At 45.5% G+C, this 17381-nt stretch overlaps 1 long non-coding RNA gene across 1 annotated transcript; it reads right to left on the bottom strand.

The window, feature by feature from the left end:
- Positions 1 to 837: 837 nt before the first annotated feature.
- On the bottom strand, positions 838 to 10188 carry LOC117081191. The gene is made up of 2 exons (XR_004436127.1): positions 10023 to 10188; positions 838 to 1171 (listed from the first exon to the last, which is right to left on the bottom strand). It is a non-coding gene; the product is annotated as an uncharacterized LOC117081191 (long non-coding RNA).
- Positions 10189 to 17381: the final 7193 nt, after the last annotated feature.

The raw sequence follows: 17381 nt of genomic DNA, 5'->3' as shown, positions 1-17381 counted from the left end.
TATCATTAGTCATTAGAGAAATGCAAATCAAAACCATAATGAGACACCACTTCACACCCACTAGGATGCCTCTCATAAAAAAAGACATAATAAGAAGTGTTGGTGAGGGTGTGGAGAAATTGGAACCCTCATACCTTGCCAGTGGGCATGTAAAACGGTGCAGCAGCTTTGATAAACAGTGTAACATTTCCTTAAAATGTTAAACACAGAGCAACCATGTGAACTAGCCATTTCACTCCTAGGTATAAGGTATACCCAAGAGAAATAAAAACATATGTTCACACAGAAGCTTATTCATGAATGTTCAAAGCAGCGTCTTTCGTACTAGCCAAAAAATGGGAATAACTCTGTCTACCAACTGATTTCATTTACATGAAATGTCCAGAAAAGGCAAATATATAAAACCAAAAAGATGCATCATTTCCTTTAGTGGGGAGAGGGGGCCGATGGGAGGAAACAGAAATTGACTACTAATGGGCATGGGGTTTCTTTTAAGAGAGATGAAAATGTTCTAAAATTAGATTGTGGTGATGGTTATATAACCCTGCAAATATTCAGAGACCCATTGAATTGTATACTTTAAGTGGGCGAATTGTATACTATGTGAATTTTACCTTAATAAATCTGTTAGAAAACAAAAGAAGCAAGCTAATGACCCAAAGTAGATCAATCAATATTGTCAGAGTCTGCCATGTAAAGTAAATTTTACCCAGATTCTTGGCATAGTAAGCAGGTCAGGCGGAGGAAACTTACTGAATGGAAAAGTGTAGCAATAATAATAATAACAGTCACATTATTGACAGTAATAACTCAGATCAATATGATCTTTATGGTTAACAAACACTTTCTTATTTATTGGATTAAATCTGTCCACTCACTTGAATCATATGAGGGAGGCATCATTACACACATCCTACACCTGAAGGAACTGAGGCTCAGAGAGTTTAGGAGCAAGTGAGATCACCAGATTGTAAATGCTGGGCTGGGAGTAGAGCCCTGCCTCCAAATCTAGTGTCACTCCCCTAAGCCTGAGAGGGCAAGGGGCCACATTCAGTCTTGTTTACGCTGGTATCCCCTGTGCCTGGTAGGATGAGTGAATGGATGAATGAGTAGGAAACTGCCACTCTTTGATCTCTGCAACCAGGTAATGCAAAACGGGCTCCAGCTCCTCCTAGGAGAATAGAGAACAGGAAGGTCAAGTTAGAGAAAAGGTGCACCGCAGGAGTGCAACATCACAGGCACTGGCCAGGAGTTCAGTCCGGATGTAACACCGACTCGATCACTTTACAGATTAAAGGGACTACCCAGGGAATATCTCAGAATAGGTTTCCTATTTCTAGCTGCCTTGTGCATTGTCCTCAGCCAACTGATGCCCTACTGGGATGGAACTAGGGGCACCCAGATCATCTCAGTCCCCTCTCTAGACTCCTGCCATCTTGAATTCTTTGTCAACATTTCCACCCCAGAGGGAAGCTGCAGCCCTCAAGCCTGGGGACTTTCCATAGCCAGTCTGTGCTGAACAGGCACTATCAGCACTATTATAGGATCCCGCAAATGAGATGCAGTCTCACACAGCCACAAATGTCTACTGCTGGAACTGGAAGGGGACAGAGATGGCTTGTGTTCTGGCTCTATGGAGGGCTCGCCCTTCTGCCTAACATGCTGAGTTGGCTGATGGGTAAGTTTGATGGGCTGTGTTTCACATGGTAGTGGAGGAAGAAGCAAAGATGCTCTCTTGCTGAGGTTTTCCTTTCTCCATGGGAAAAACGTAAACCTCTTTCACGGACCAGAAATTATGGAGCCAGATGTTCTGGAAGGAGCCTTGGATTTGGAAACACACCAACCTGAGTGAAAAACCCATTTCTGCCATTTACCCTGGTGCCTCTATGAGCCTAAGTTCCTCATCTACCAAATGAAAATCTCACAGGGCTGTAGTGAGAGAAGTAACTTACCCAAGGCCCACAGTCAGTAAATGGGCAGAGCTTGGATTTGACCCCAGGACTCTTGCCTCCATAAGAGCGCAGTGGGATGGAGACATGTAAACTGCACACACAAGCACTGGCCGTGATAACTGCAGATGCCTCCTGCCAGGGGTGGAGGCTAGGAAGGAGGAATGGGAGCAGATGAGGTTTGTGTTTCCCATTGGTCAGGGCAGAGTGTGTGCTCCATGCCCTTAAGAGGGTTCATGACCTAGAAGAGTTCTTGCTTTGCAGACGTGGCCACAGAAGAGGCTGGGCTCTGGCTCTGGCTGTACACCTTAAATGTATATGGTTCTTATTTGTCAGTTATACCCCAGTAAAGCTGGGAGTGGGGAGGAAGAAAGGAGTCACCTGGAGATGCTGCTCAAATGAGCATTCTGCCCAAGCACATCCTTGGCCTGGCTCCTTCCTCAGTCCTTCCATTTTGCAACCATTGCAGCATTTGGGCCATACCAAGAAGGGATGGGAAGCAAACAGTGACCCTGTTCCCCCAACATGGTCCATCTGGATTATTTATATCTAAATCACACTTTGTTTCTTTGGCAGTTCTGTTTGGAAGGCCACATGGAACTGAATGTCTTACTTTCCTTCTCTGGGCTGTTAACCAAGGAATCAGCCACAATATTCCCTTAAACTAAAGCCTAACACAGAGCAAAGTTCTAACTCTCTTCAAGTCTATGAAGGCTGAGAGAGTTAAGAAATCTGCAGAGGAAGAGTTTGAAGCTAGTAGAGATTGGTTCATGAGGTTTAGGGAGAGAAGCCATCTCCATAACAAAAAGTCCAAAGTGAAGCACCAAGTGCTGATGTAGAAGCCACAGCGAGTTATCCAGAAGATCTAGTTAAGATCACTGATGGGCCAGGCGCGGTGGCTCAAGCCTGTAATCCCAGCACTTTGGGAGGCCGAGACGGGCGGATCACGAGGTCAGGAAATCGAGACCATCCTGGCTAACACGGTGAAACCCCGTCTCTACTAAAAAAATACAAAAAATTAGCCGGGCGAGATGGCGGGCGCCTGTAGTCCCAGCTACTCGGGAGGCTGAGGCGAGAGAATGGCGTAAACCCGGGAGGCGGAGCTTGCAGTGAGCTGAGATCCGGCCACTGCACTCCAGCCTGGGTGACAGAGTGAGACTCCGTCTCAACAACAACAACAAAAAAAAAGATCACTGATGAAGGTGGCTATACTAAACAGCAGATTTTCAATACAGATGAAACAGTCTACAATTGGAACAAGATGCCATCTAGGACTTCATAGTGAGAGAAGAGAAGTCAATGCCTGGCCTCAAAGCTTCAAAGGACAGGCTGACTCTCTTATTGAGGCTAATGAAGCTGATGACTGTAAATTGAAGTCAATGCTCTTTCACCATTTTGACAATCCGAGGGCCTTTAAGAATTATGTGGAATCTACTCTACCTGTGCTCTGTAAATGGAACAACAAAGCCTGAATGACAGCACATCTGTTTATAGCATGGTTTACTAAATATTTTAAGCCCAGCTTTAAGACACACTGCTCAGAAAAAAAAAGATTCCTTTCCAAATATTACTTCTGATTGACAGTGCACCTGGTCACACAAGAGCTCTGCTCAAGATGTACAGGGAGATTAATGTAATTTTCATGCCTGCTGACAAAACATCCATTCTATAGCCCATGGATCAAAGAGAAATTTCAACTTTCAAGTCTTATTATTGAAGAAATACATTTCATAAGGCTATAGCTGTCATAGATAGTGATTCCGCTGATGAATCTGACCAAATAAATTGAAAACCTTCTCAAAAGGATTTCCCATTCTAGATGCCATCAAGAACATTGATGATTCACGTGGGGAGATCAAAATATCAATTAACAGGAGTTTGGAAGAAGTTGATTCCAACCCTCATGGTTGATTTTGAGGGAGTCAAGACTTCAATAAACAAAGTAACTGCAGGTGTGCTGGAAATAGCATCAACTAGAATTAGAAGTGGAACCTGAAGATTAGACTGAATTGCTGCAATCTCATTATGAAACTTGAACAGATGAGGAGTTGCTTTTTATGGGTAAGCAAAGAAAGTTGCTTCTAGAGATAAAATCTACTCCTGGTGAAGATGCTGTGAACACTGTTGAAATGACAGCAAAGGATTTAGAATATTCCATAAACTTAATTGATAAAGCAGTGGCAGGTTTTGAGAGGATTGACTCTAATTTTGAAATAAGTCCTGCTGCAGGTAAAATGCTATCAAACAACACAGCATGCTACAGAGAAATCTTCCCTAAAAGAAAGAGTCAATTGATGCAGCAAACTTCATTGTTGCCTTATTTTAAGCAATTCCCACAGCAACTCGTCTTCAGCAACTACTACCCTGATCAATGAGCAGCCATCAACATTAAGGCAAGACCCTCCATCAGCAAAAAGGATTACAACTTGCTAGAGGCTCAGATGATCCTTAGCATTTTTTAGCGATAAAGTATTTAAAAATTACAGTATGTACATTTTTTAGACATAATGCTATTGCACACTTAATAGAATGCAGCATAATGTAAGTGTAATTTTATATGTACTAGAAAATAAAAAGAATTGTACTTGCTTTATTGTGATAATCACTTATCATGGTGTTCTGGAATCAAACCTGCACCGGCTCTGAGGTATGCCTGTGTAAGTGAGCTCATGGGGTATTTGTCATTATATGCCTGGCTTATGCTGAAGCATAATATCCTTCAGGTCTATCCATGTTGTCGCAAATGGCAGGATTTCCTTCTTTTTAAAGACGAAATGATATTTCACTGCATATGTATCTGTAGATATCTATATATCTCACATTTTCTTTATCCACTCATCCATTGATGAACACTTGGGTTGATTCTATATCTTTGCTATTGTGAAAAACGCTGCAATGAATACAGGATTGCAGATATGTCTTTTGAGATATTGATTTCATTTCCTTTTTTAAATATCCAGAAGTGGGATTGCTGGATCATATAGTAGTTCTATTTTTAATTTTTAAAGGAATCTCTGTGCTGTTTCCCATAATAGCTGTACCAACTTACATTCCCACCAACAGTGCACAAGGCTGTTGTTGAGGCTCCCTTTTCTCCACAGCCTCACCAATACTTATCTTTCATCTTTCTCATGATTGCCATCCTAACAGGTGTGAGACGATATCTCATGGTGGTTTTAATTTGCATTTCTCTAATGATTAGTGATGTTGAGCACTTTTTCATATACCTACTGGCCATTTGTACGTCTTGTTTTGAGAAATGTCTATTCGCATCTTTTACCCACTTTTAAATTGGGTTTTTGGGGTTTTCTTGCACCTGAGTTGTTTGAGTACCCTATTATTTTGGATATTAACCCCATTATCAGATGTATCGTTTGCAAGTATTTTCTCCAATTCTGTAGGTTGCCTGTTCACTCTGTTGATTGTTTCTTGGGTTGTGCAGAACCTTTTTAGTTTGATGCAATCCCATTTGTATGTTTTCGCTCTGACTTCTTTCCTGATGGTAGAGTCAATCCACTCAAAGAAGGAAGCCAACTTCAAACACTGTGAACCTAAGATGGTCTGTTCAGAACCTGAGTTCTTTGTCATATATGGGGAGGATTTAACTATGTCTTGGATGAGTCTTAGAGGGAGAAGGAGGACTGGGAAGTGTTGGGGGAATTAAAGACAAGGTAACGAAAGAGCCAGCTGGGAGTGTGAGAGTAAATATAACAATAGTAATAGTGATAATCATGATGCCTCATTTAATTGAACACTTACTATGTGCCAAACCCTGCTGTAGGAGGTACGTATGTTACTTATATGTTAATGTATCTCTCCTCCTATCATCATCCCCATATTACAGATGAAGCAACTGGCTGATAAATTTCTTGATATGCCAGTAACAGATTTGAATGTACGTGTCACTCCAGTGTTCTAGAGACAGGTGTGAGGAGTGAAAATGTGGAATTTGGAGCTGTCCTGTCCTGGAGATCCCTCCCATGAGAGAAGCTGGCATTTTTCCTGGTTCTTGACTGAATCCGGTTGAGGCAGGAGGTATAGGCCTCCTCAACCAGAAGGCCTGCCTCCCCGGCTCAGGCATGAGCATATCAAAGGCAGGGCCACATCTGCCTGCTCTCTGGATCCACCAGTGCGGCTCCTAGCACAGACCCAATCTGTGTTTGTCAACGAAAGTGATGAACACTATTAATACAATGTTGCTCTTTTCCTTGGGGAGTCTTTCTAAGGCGAGCACTGTGATGTGCGTAGAGCATGTTACAGTTGACAAAGGACTTTCCCATCCAGTGTTCTGGAGGCCTCAGTGCCACACTAGACTCTCCACTCCCGGTCACTGCTGACACCTAATGGGTGACCAAATCCAGCCAATTCTACCCTTAAAGTTGGACTCATCTGGTCCTTCCCTGCGGCCACCCTCTACGTCCAGGTCTCTTTATCTTCTTTCCACAACATCTCTGTAACTTTTCTCTTCACTTCTCATCCTGCCTGGCACTAAGCCCCATTTTCCATGCAGTAGCCAGAGAGATCTTTCTGAAATGGAAATTTGCCTAGGTCTCTCCTCCCTGCCGTTAGGGGCAAGTCCAGCCTTGTCCACAGGGAATGGGCCCCTCTGCAATCCAATTCTCATTTCCTTGGTCCCCAGCTTCTCTTTCTCTCGCCAGGCCCCAACACTTCACCCACCCCCTTTCCGGCCACAGTGCCCAGAGTGACCCATGATGCTGCATGCCTGAGTCATCTGGAGCTGCTGCACACATCAAAGGGCAGGCAAAGCAGGGCTCTAGAGGGACTTTCCATCCCTCCCTGCACGTCATCCCCCTGCCCGCACCAGCATGTTCCTCTAGCCTGGTGATGTCACTGGCCTGGGTGCATGTGTGGCCAAAGAAATTGGCTCACATCAGGGCTCCAAGGTGGCACAGGAGGGTAAGTGGATGGGGATGGATGTCCTCCTGGTCTCACTTCAGAGAGATGATTACGGTGCAACAGAAGGTGAACTAAGGCTTGGCACAGGGCACAACGGGGTTCTCAGGCCTCTCATTTTCTAGATGCCACTAGGCCCTCAAAACCTGTTTAGTAAGAAATGAACATGCAACCTTTGATAAATAATGTCACTAATAACAAATATAACACTTGTTAAACAAAATACTTATATGGTACTCCCTTCACTTATATGGTACTGCTTCACTGTTGTAAGCAACCCACATGACTTTATCTGATTTAATCCTCATATAATCCTATGGGAAAAGTTACTAGTTATGATTCCCATTTTACAGAAAAGAAGACTAAAGCACAAGAGAGGTTAACTCACCTGCCTAAAGCAACACAGTAAGTGGTCAAGCCACAATCTGGCTCTTGAGTCTGTGCTCTTGACCTCTATGCTATTTCGACAATTTGCTAGAGTCAGGCCTGCCATCCTGCCAAAAGGAGTGTCTTCCTGCAGCCCCACACTTATGGTGATTGAGAAGTGCCTGCAGAATAGAGACTCTGCAGTGTGCGGCTAGAGCATGGGTCTAGAGAACCCCAGATATGCCCTCTTGACCTCGTCTTGCATGTGCTGTTATTCAGTATTTCATCACTGTGAGTCCTCATACTATTTCTCGGTAAGCCTTTATTGTTCCCATTTTGTGGGTGAGCAAACTGAAACTCAGGAAGATTGCTGCAAGGCAATCCACAGCATTGCTGGGGTTTGAAACCAAGTCTGTCTATCCATAGAACTGGTGTCTTTTCCACTCCTCTAGAAGAAAGATCTGGTTTGAGGGCAAAGTGAGGCATTCTATCCATCCCATCTAAGACATGTGGTATCTAAAGCACCACTGAGGCACACAAGCAGCCACGCCTTGAGGGTAGCTCTAGAGAGCATGGAGCTGGAGATGGAGGTTAGGGAGTTGTCCACCCTGGGTGACGGTTGAGTCTGCAGGAGAAGAGATAGCAAGCAAAGGAGAGATTAGGAATTGAAGAGAGTATAAGACAAGTCTTGGGGAAGGGTTTTCATAGGTGATGAGTTAAAGAAGAAAGAGCAGCAGTTGGTTTGGGAGTTGGAGGATGGGGATAGTAAGAGCAGAAGAACCAGAGTAAGAAGTCTTATTTGTAGGTCAGTCCACAGTTCACAGTGCTTCATCATGTTCCTTTACTCTTACCATACATAAACACACACATCCATCAAAACCCTCAGGATCCAGTGCTGGCAGTAGGCTAAGTGTTATCTATTGTTTGCACCAATTTACAGATGGAAAAACTCAAAGAGGGCAAGTGACATGCTTCAGGTATAACAACGAATAAGCAGTACAAATGCTATGGGAATCTACGTGTCCCATGAAACCGCCTCTATGGTGATGGATGCCACAGAAGGAGAGGAAGGGGGAGGGAGCTTCAGTGCCTAATCTGGCATTGATTGAAGAGGAAATCTTCCTGAGAAAAAGCCACACATCTGGCCCACAGCAGCCTTGTAGGGGCAGGGTCAGTGGGAGTGAGGATCCAAACGGAGGGGCAGTAGGAGTGGGAGGCAGGAGGGCAGCGAGGAGGTGGAAAAAGCTGGAATGGATGCCTTCTTAGAGAAACTGGTGAGCAAAGGCAGAATCGGGAGGCTGCTTCAATTCCTAGCCTCTGCTTTACTTGCTGTCTCTTCTCCTGCTGACCCAACTGTCACCCATAGCAGACGTGCCCTAAACTCTATCTCTAGCCCCATGCTTTCTAGAGCTGCCCACTATGCTTGGCTGCTTGTGTGCCTCCGTGGTGTTTAGATCTCATGTGTTTGAGATGGGAGGCTCTCTGCCCACATCTCCCCTCCTGCTCCCTCTCTGCCTGGCATCTCTCCCCGTCTGTCTCCTGCCCTGTCTCTTCCTCTCCTTTTCCCTCAGCACCAGTGGCCCCCATCTCTGTGTTTTCACCTCTCCCTCTTTTCCATGGATTCTTTTCTTGCCAGGGTCCTTCACTAGTCCTGCCTCTTTTCCATTCTTCTCTTTTTTCTCCACCCAGCTATCTACACCTGGAAATCTAAGACACGTTTAGTGTCAGGTTTGCTCACCGAATGACGTTTTACACTACTTGTTTTTTAATTTAAAAGGCAGGAGATCTGAAATGCTCTTCTTTTCTCTCTCACAAAGAAAAACTGTTTCTCTCCAAAAGGGAGGTTCTTTTAAAGTATCATCCTTGATGAGTTTCATGGGTGAACCAGTGGTTCTCAAGGAAAAAATGACAGGCCTCTCATCTCTGTGTGAAGTGCCAGAGAGAGAAGAGAATTTCTGGATGGAGACAGGAGAAGGGAGGTCACTTTTTTTACTTTTGTTCCAAGTGAGACAGGCTCTCATAGGCTCTTCTCTGTGATGAGATCACCCAACTTGCCCAGCAGGGTGCTAAAAAATAATTGCCCTAGATGAAGACATGCAAGTAAATCATTCTGCTTGGCAGAAAAAATTCAAGTGTGTTGGCAAAACGTGCAGGCAAAGTGTCTTTCCAGCTGCTGATCTCTGAGAACAGCTGTGCTATGACCTACCTAAGGCAGAACGGGCCAGGAGTGGCAGAGCAGCCCCCGGAGCCCCAACCTCAGTCTTGGAGGAGAAAGGGAAGTGACTCTACAACTCTCCCATTCCCAGAAGCATACACTCGACAGGTGGGCATCAGACACCACCTCTTTGTGGGGGAGTTGCACCAAGTGGTGCTGTCATAGCAATGCCTCAACCTTTCCTTCACCACCTACTCTCTCATCGCTGTACCCTGAAGGTGATGATGCCATGCAGTGGCTCTTGATGGCTGCGATTTTGCTGCAGGGACAAGGCCCTTCAAGCCACCCCTACCCCAGTCAGAAGACACATTAGAAGCCTTCAGAGCTTTTACATAGCCTCATGCATAGAACAAAAGTACAATACTGTGGGATCCAGATATGTTTGGAGGGAGGGATGAGGCAATACCTTCTCTCTCCCCATCACTGCTATGGGGTGCATTTTTACTTGCCTCATCTGAAGCCCTTAAACCACTTTTGCCAATATTAAATAACGAGACTGTCATTTTTTTGATACAGCTGACAGAAAGTTAAGAGGTTACTTGTTATCCAATAGGAGAAACAAAACGTCTAAGTTTTACCTTGGATTTATTTCCCAGGACCAGATTCATTCACCTGTGAGTCATTTTGCTGTCTTCTAAGACCTGAGACAATGGTTGGCACCTTAAGGTGTGCCCACAGAATAGGGCATGCCGGCTGCTCCTGAGGGTGACTCGCAGGGCTGGAAAAGGGAGGCGGACACCCCTATCCAGATCAGCTCCTGGCTGGGAGCCATGAAGGGAGGACAGCTAAGTGACAGAGCCTGAGGCTGTGCTCTACATGTGGGAGAAGAGGGAAAGCAGGTAAGAGAAAGAAAGGAGGAGAAAGAGGAATGGAGAGAGAAGTAAATTCTCCTAATCCTTCCCTGGGTGTCTGCTTCTGGGATCTCTCTCTTCATGATTTCCTGTCTATACAAAGCCGTACGCTGAGAGATGTGATGCCAGCTTGACATGCCACCCAGGAAGGCCGCCCCGTCCTGGGTCAGAGTTTGTTGGTTCAGTCAATCTGTCCACGAAATTTTCATTTCTGGCTTGGAAACTTTTTTAGTTTGGCTTCCCTTAGAAGCACTTCCTGAGACTGCATAGTGAGTGTCAGGGGAGTTGTAAAGTGAAACAGGGGAGGGAAGGTAGCCAACAAGGCAAATGGATCTTCCTCCCTCCAAGTGGCTCTGGGACCCAGCTTAGAATACTCGCTTCAGATTTATCCTATCCAAGGAGAAGGGACATGTTCCTTAGATGCTAGCTCCCATCAGTCGTTGAGAGCTGCTCCTGGGGATAGGGGAGGTTTTGATTCCCAGCACCTGGTCTGTCTGCTCCTGGTGTGTTCTAGCAGTAGGAGAAACCCTGAAGACACAGGCACCAGGTGCTGAGGTGGGAAGTAAGCTGGCATGCATGGAGATGGGAAGGGGGAATGTCTGCAGCCTTTGCCAAAATGACTACAGCAAATAAGGAGGCCTGACGCTGGGCAGAGGGTCCCCAGTCCAGCCAGAAGAAGCAAGACCACATTGTATTTTGGACTCACTCATGTAACTATTTTGAGCTTTGAGTCAGGGCTCAGAAACATCTTTGGTCTTCAAGGTCTCCAGCATCACTGAGGCACAGGTGGCAAAAAGGAAGGAAAAAAAAAACAGAAAGAGATGATCAAACTAGAAGAAAATGGGTAGCACAAAGAGACAAAGAAAAGGAAAAAAAAATGTTTACATGACCAAATCCCACACACTGGGGCTCTCAAATGAGGAAGAGCTAGTGGAACAATAGTGCTGACCCACTGAGACCCTCTTCCCTGGCTGACACGCTGGTCAAGCTGCCTGTGGAGACACATTCAGAACTCATGGTGATCCGGATGCTGGCAGCCATTGCTGGTTTGTGTCACACTGGGCACCACTCTGACCAAAAAACCAGAAAAGCCAGCAGAACTCCAAAGAAGCGTGAAGTGGGTCACACAGATGTGGCAGGTACAGGAAAGTGAAATAAGAAACAAGCCTGGAGAGAGATTTCAGAGCAGTTGGTGAAAGAATTCTAGGCAGCATTTAGACCAGGATGCTTCTCTCTCTTTTTGGGGAGGCTAAATCCAAGAAGGTGTATTAAGGTCTATCATAAAGAGAGAGCTGCACCTCTAACGTATCTATGATGGGACAATTAGCAATTCAGAATAGAAATTGCTAGAGGAGTAGAATCACAACAGCCTACGTGGTTGAGAAGTCTGGCCAGCAGCATTTTTGGTCAGAGTGGTGCCCACACCAGCAATGGCTGCCAGCATCCGGATCACCGTGAGTTCTGAATGTGTTTCCACAGGCAGCTTGACCAGCGTGTCAGCCAAGGAAGAGGGTCTTAATGGGTCAGCACTATTGTTCCACTGCTCTTCCTCATTTGAGGGCCCCAGGGCATTGGATTTGGTTATGTAAAATGATGTGAAATAGAACTCCTTTTTATGACCCCAAATTTTGGCAAAGAAGTCTAAAAGTTAAAGACATATGTGAGAAGTCCCCACATACTCCAAGGAGAGGTGCTAAACATACCCATGCATGCCTTACCAAAGGTTAGTAAAAATAGGTCCAGTAACTATTGGCCCATCCAGGCTTATATAAAACAAACAGAAAAGAAAACTGAAGAAAGATGTTTAGGAGAGTGAGTGGGGTGAAGAGTTGTTAGCTTAGCAGGGAATGTTGCAATGTTTCTCCTGCAATTCCCATCACCTCAAACCAAGTGAAGGGCACAGATAGAAACTGATATTGAAAAAAAGGAGGGCTGGTATCCCACAGTCCTGAGGAACTGCAGAAATTGTGGGTCCATCTTGAGAGAGTTGTTGGGAGAACGTGATGTTTGTTTCCTGGAGTTTGGAGGAATGTTTCAACATAAAGACTGGTGCCTCCTACCAGCCTTGTCCCTTGTTAAATTTGGAAGGCAAGACAGTGACTGAAGTTATTCATGAAGGCAGGGTAGAGAGTGAGCAGAGGTAGACCACTGTTCACGTGAAAAGCAAGTATGATCTTCCTTTGGGATAAACTTACACTGGGGAAAATAACTAGACTCGAAATGTGCTACGGCACTGCTAGAGAGGGTGACAGGGAAAGGTGGCAGGAACTGTTGTTGCAGGAAGATGCTGAAGGAGTTGCTAGATGTTGGCCAGAAAGTGCACCCCACTTCTGAGAACCCACAGTGGAGCCAGACTTTGAGCACAAGTGGCTCCCAGAGGGTGTCAATGCTCAGGAGTAAAGCACCTTTGGACAGGCAAGAATGAAGATGCTCTCTTCCCCTGCCCACCATGAGGAGTCAATGGCAGGAAGTGGGGAAGAAGCTAAGAAACGGGGAGAGTTCAGTACTCCTCTCCTCCCCACTGCAGATCCACATGCCCCAGGGTAGGCCTGAGCTTTGAGGAGGAAACGTAGAGAGGAGACACTTTGAATTGGATGTACGATTGAATGTTTTAAGCTTTAAGTCAGACTGCACCCTTTAAATCCACAAAAGTGCCCAGGAAGCCATGAAGAGAAGGCAGTGTGGTTGAAGGCAGTAATGAGAGAAAAATGAATGTGTTTCCCGTTTATATAACTGTTGAATTTAGCCCATTTAATAAGCTGGTTTACAGAAGTTGATGCCAGAGCTGTGCCATAGTTTTGCTTTATTACTGGTGCATGTGTGTCTGTGGGTGTGCATGTATTTATATACATTATACACAGTTCATCCCCTTATGTGGGTTTATCTCTTAGCAACAAATCGTTTTGTTGTCTTTAATTTATGGTCCTCAATAAAGAATCCCTCTAGGCATCACTAAGAAGCAGGACCTCAGCCAGGTGAACCCAATCAATATGAAAATCCCTATTTGGGAGCCTCAGGTGGGCAGAGCAGGTGAAGAGCAGTTCCAAATGAACTACTAGCAGGTGCATGGGAAAATTATGTCTTTTTGGTGCATATAGAAGGAATGGCAAAGGGGCCTGAGTTCTTAATTGGAAACAAAAAGCCCATACTTTTGCTGTGACGTCTTAATTAATAGACTGAAAAAACTTTGATTCTGCACTAATCCAAGGAACTTACTCCCCAGTCAGCCCCTGCCTCATCCAGTCTCCCTATCTGATTTCCATTTTGCTCCTGGAGAACTGCCCTTTCTGCCTGTCTAGAGCAGTGGTTTTCAGACTTGGCTGCATCTCAGAATCACCTGGGGAACTGGTATTTTTAAATTGGTATTTCAAAAGTATACCAATGCCAAGGTCTTACCCCCACTGAGTGTCTGGAAGTGGGGTCTGGGCATCAGTATTTTTTAAGAAGCTCCTCTGGTGATTCTTATGTATAGGTTAGGTCTAAAAGATTGAAGAGAATAGTAGCAGAGGCTGACTGTGTCCAACTATAATACACAGGGAAGCAAAGTTCTGTGAAGCATGACTCCAGGCTGCCACTTCTGGGTCTGGCCATATGAAATGCAGAAATTCATTCATTCATGCATGCATACATTAATTCCTTCACCAGATATTTATTGACCATCTACTATGTGCTTTGTACTGAGGATACAGAAATGAACAAAACACACAAAACCCCATGCCCTCACGGAGCTTCCATTCAAGCTCTAGAGAGGTTGTTCCTGGTTGGGAAACACGAGTGAGGCCTGAGAAAACTCCTCCCCTGGCTCCTAGGTGAGTGATGTCTGGGGATCACACATAGGTGTATTAACAGGCTGCCCGGGTTTGTAAAACACCCTCACAGCTGACTGTATCCTCACAGAGCTGCTCCACATAAGGCTGGTGAGCATCTCATGCCCAGGCTGATAAGAGTCCCAGAGGCACTGAGTGGTAGGAGAGCCTGTGATGTGGGATTCAACCTTGGTATGTTCTCTTCCAGCTTCCATTCACAAAGGCTTATTGAACCAGTGCATCATAGAGAAGACGTGTGAAACAGGTACTAACATGCATGTGCACTGGGATGATCCCACAGTTGGATGATGATGATGGGGATGGTGATAATGTTAGAGATGATGATGGGGATGGTGATGGCGTTAGAGATGATGATGGGGGTGGTGATGATGTTAGAGATGATGATGGGGATGGTGATGGCGTTAGAGATGATGATGGGGATGGTCATAATGTTAGAGATGATGATGGGGATGGTGGTAATGTTAGAGGTGATGATGGGGATGGTGATAATGTTAGAGATGATGATAGGGATGGTGGTAATGTTAGAGATGATGATGGGGATGGTGATGGCGTTAGAGATGATGATGGGGATGGTGATAATGTTAGAGATGATGATGGGGATGGTGATGGTGTTAGAGATGATGGTGGGGATGGTGGTAATGTTAGAGATGATGGTGGGGATGGTGATGGTGCTAGAGATGATGATGGGGATGATGATGGCATTAGAGATGATGATGGGGATGGTGATGGCATTAGAGATGATGATGGGGATGGTGATAATGTTAGAGATGATGATGGGGATGGTGATGGTGTTAGAGATGATGATGGGGATGGTGATAATGTTAGAGATGATGATGGGGATGGTGATAATGTTAGAGATGATGATGGGGATGGTGATAATGTTAGAGATGATGGTGGGGATGGTGGTAATGTCAGAGATGATGGTGGGGATGGTGGTAATGTTAGAGATGATGGTGGGGATGGTGATGGTGCTAGAGATGATGATGGGGATGGTGATGGTGCTAGAGATGATGATGGGGATGGTGATGGCATTAGAGATGATGATGGGGATGGTGATAATGTTAGAGATGATGATGGGGATGGTGATGGCATTAGAGATGATGATGGGGATGGTCATAATGTTAGAGATGATGATGGGGATGGTGGTAATGTTAGAGGTGATGATGGGGATGGTGATAATGTTAGAGATGATGATAGGGATGGTGGTAATGTTAGAGATGATGATGGGGATGGTGATGGCGCTAGAGATGATGATGGGGATGGTGATGGCGTTAGAGATGATGATGGGGATGGTGATGGCGTTAGAGATGATGATGGGGATGGTGATAATGTTAGAGATGATGATGGGGATGATGGTAATGTTAGAGATGATGATGAGGATGGTGATGGCGTTAGAGATGATGATGGGGATGGTGATGGCATTAGAGATGATGATGGGGATGGTGATGGGGATGATGATGATGATGTGGATGATATTGGTGATAATTAGCATCTCCTTTATTTTTCAGATCACAAATCTGAAGTAGCATCAGTCCTTGACCTCAAGTTCCAATTATGCATCCAGGCAGGGTCCTCTGCTGCCTCTAATTATGACAGTAGTAGGAAAATTCCCAGATTAATTCAACAGAAACTGACCTTCTTGAGACCAGAAGAAGAAGGTCCTAGGAACTTGCCTGTGTCTTTGTTTACCCCAGGCTTAGTGAACTGGCAAATCTCTTCTCTTCGCTTTGCTCAGGATGAGAGTAAGTGCTGTGCTTGTCCATCAGTGAAATGGACAGAAGTGTGTTTCTGGTGAGAAGTATAATTAGAGTCTTGCGGTGCCTTGGAGGGCTGATGAAAGCTGGGCTAAGTGCTGAACAGATAGCATCAATGTGGAGCAGTAAATGTCTTCCCAGCTCAACCCTGCCCACCGGGCTCAGAAAGATGGAACAGAGAGGGTGGAGGAGTTTCAAGTGCTTTGAAGTGCTGGCCATGTCCACTTTGTCCTAGGACAGAGGAGCCTTTTGGTTTGCCCCTTCTGCCTTATTTGCTAAGTGTTCCCATTCTCATTTCCTGGGCACTCCCCTCCACCACCATTCCTTTTCCTGCCTTCTTTTCCATGGGTTGTGCTCATGCCTAGAGCCTTTAGGTTGGGGTACTGAGCAGCATCTGCACTTTTAGTGACCAAGAGGTGACTGAACCTTCAGGACACTCTTCCTGGTACCTGGGAGTACAGACTCTGTCCTACCCACTTTGGAGTGCTTTAGATTCTCCCTTCTGGGTTCTGAATGCCAGTGGGAGACAGTGAGAGCTGGGTGGAGAAAAGGCATCATGACAGCCCTCAGGGGAGCAAAGAGAAATATGTGAACACAGAACTAAAGTGCCCTGAAAAGAAAAGAAAATGCTTTTCTTCCATTGCTTTAAACCCTTTGATGGTTGACACAGCTTACTATGTGTCTGGAGTTGTGCTAGTTTGTATGTATTACTTCATTTAGTCCTCACAGCAGACCCATGAGGTAGGTCTTATTTTCCCATTTAACACTTGAGAAAACAGGAGCATAGAAATTGTAAGTAATTTTCCAAGGTCATACCACTGGCAGTTGCTGGATTCTCTAAAGCCCATATATCTGGACTGGATGGGCTAGGGGTTGAAAAAACTGTCCTGATGTGAAGACTCAGGAATCCAAACCCAAGTGGTTCAGTCAGTAGCCAGCCCCAAGGGAAGGAATATGGTGGCCCACAGGCAACTTCCAAATTCCTCCCTGGACAGTGGGCAAGGGCAAATGTAACCACATGTTCAGATCAAGGGGAGGCAAGTAGACTGGTGGGCAGAGAGACGGGAAAGAGGCTTCAGCCTTAAAGAGGAGAATGCAGCAGAATCTAGGTCAGGAACTGGGGCCTTGGCCACTGGCTGAGATGCAGGGCAGGGCCCCTGGCTAGGGAGGAGGTGTGGCTCCACATGAGGATGAAAGAGAAGAAACCTACACAGAGGCCCAGGCTTTGCAGTGAGGCCAACACAGGAGTCGGTAAAGTGTTGTGTCATAGGGTATGGAGGATACACAGATTCCTAGAGCTATCTCCAGTGCAGTGGTTCCTGGGTCTAACTGGCATAAAGGGAGACCTGGAGCAGGGGGCACAGTAGACTCCATACATGGAGCTGGACACCAGAACCAAAGCTGGGTTAGGAGCTCCATCCTAAGCCCTTTAAGCTAGAGGCCATTGGGAAATGTCCTGCTTGATTTTGGATGAGCTCATATACTGGGGTAGCATGGAGATGCCC

This window comes from Trachypithecus francoisi, unplaced genomic scaffold, assembly GCF_009764315.1.
Source record: "Trachypithecus francoisi isolate TF-2019V2 unplaced genomic scaffold, Tfra_2.0 Lachesis_group8, whole genome shotgun sequence".
Taxonomy (NCBI): domain Eukaryota; kingdom Metazoa; phylum Chordata; class Mammalia; order Primates; family Cercopithecidae; genus Trachypithecus; species Trachypithecus francoisi.
The sequence above is the reverse complement of the archived record's forward strand: the minus strand, read 5'-3'. Positions and strand labels throughout refer to the sequence as shown.